Source organism: Gossypium hirsutum, chromosome D01 (genome assembly GCF_007990345.1).
Source record: "Gossypium hirsutum isolate 1008001.06 chromosome D01, Gossypium_hirsutum_v2.1, whole genome shotgun sequence".
Classification (NCBI taxonomy): domain Eukaryota; kingdom Viridiplantae; phylum Streptophyta; class Magnoliopsida; order Malvales; family Malvaceae; genus Gossypium; species Gossypium hirsutum.
The window spans coordinates 2513788-2515486 of NC_053437.1; the positions used below are offsets into that span (position 1 = coordinate 2513788).

The 1699-nt window shown below is 32.4% G+C and overlaps 1 long non-coding RNA gene across 1 annotated transcript; it reads left to right on the plus strand.

The window, feature by feature from the left end:
• Window positions 1-523: 523 nt before the first annotated feature.
• Window positions 524-1450, plus strand: LOC121213729 (uncharacterized). The gene is made up of 2 exons (XR_005909160.1): window positions 524-917; window positions 1104-1450. It is a non-coding gene; the product is annotated as an uncharacterized lncRNA (long non-coding RNA).
• Window positions 1451-1699: the final 249 nt, after the last annotated feature.

A 1699-nucleotide genomic window follows, 5' to 3' on the forward strand; every position in this document is an offset into this window, starting at 1 on the left:
TTAAGCATTTTAACAAAAAAAAAATTAACCTTGATCCTTCCAAAATTTTATAATATTATCTCACCCCCAAATAAAATTTCTGACTTCTCCCCTACTGATGATTAGTGTCAGATATCAAAGAAGAAAGTTGTTTGAATTTTGGTTTGCATATTAATGACATTCAAAGTTGTTTCATGAAGTCACACGGTATCAGGCTGTGGCACGGTTTGTCCACACGGCCATGTAGTCCACCCACACGGTTAGGGGACACGGGCGTATGACCCTTGCTTGCATAATTTTCTTATTTTTCTATTTTGTTTTGATTTGATGCCTGATTGATACTGAATTGTTTTTTAAGCTACCTTATGCTCAATATAAAACCGAAATAGATTGAATTACATGATGTATTTGATTATATTTGATATGATGATGATTAATTGAGATTTTGATAAATAATTTGTATGTAATTGTTTGGTATTTGTTCGTAGTATTCTATTACTCAGGTTCGGTGACTGGACCAAGTAAGGGGTGTTACATAGAAAAATAAAAAGCAAAATTTTAAAAGAAGAAAAGAAATTTATCATTTCAATTAGTGCCAAAGGTGAAAATGGAGAAGACGACACAACGTCAATTTTACAATTGAGTGTCGAACTACTTAAATAAAAATTTTCAAATAATTTAATAACAATTTCGAGGAACGATGGAGTCAACAGATCTCGGGCTTCGACGTAGTGGGTTCAGTGTGGCTGAGTATGCAATATCTCTCCCTATAAAAAGCCTAACCCCATCTCTCACTGCTCCTCTTACAATCAAAATTTTCATTTTACTGTGATTCCAATTCTTCCTTGCCTCTCTGTCTCCATACAAAAACAAAACCATGGAGGAAAAAGAAAAGAGGAAGCTTTCAAAGAAGAAACCAACCCACAATCTTCCACAAGGTATGGTAAACTAAAAAGTTTTCCGATCACAACTTAAATTTCATCTCGTATTATTATCTTCTAATTTAATCAATTCAGGTTCAGGTTCGAGGATTTAGGATTTAGGGTTAGTTTAAATTAAAACTAAATAAATTACATTTTTTTTTATTTATTTTCATCTAATTTTTTTTCTCTTTTTTTTTTCAGGTCATCTAGGGCTGATGCATGGCAAATCTTATATGAAAATGGCTTCTTCTTCGTCATAATCTGGTGCTATCCTACCTGAGCTTGTCTTCTTTCTTTCTTTCTTTTTTTACTTATTTAATTATATATAAATAAATAATATCTTCTTGACCTTGTAAGACCTTTTGTTGGGCATGTAAAAGGCAGTCCAGTATTTGGTGTTATAGTAGTGGTTGGGCATTGTTCTACACCATTGCCACCCATCTCTTCTTCTCCCTCCTTGTCTATCCCTCCTGAGCTGAACTTTTTCACCTTTGTAATAACACTTCTGCTGTTCTTTTTCATTTATTAAGAGTAAAAGCTTTCACTTTCTTGTTTGGGTTGAGGCTATGAAGGCCATCATAAATTCAATTTTGTTACTATATGTGCAGAGAGAATATATATATATATACAAACACACATACATGTATGCTTTTGCAGGCATCGGTTTCGTTGTTTTATATGTTGTTGGGGGTGGAAAGTGAGAGAATAATTAAATAATACGAATAATATTTGATTGTTTGTAAAAAAAGAAAATGAATATTAAGCATTTCTCCTGACTATATATATCTTAATTACAA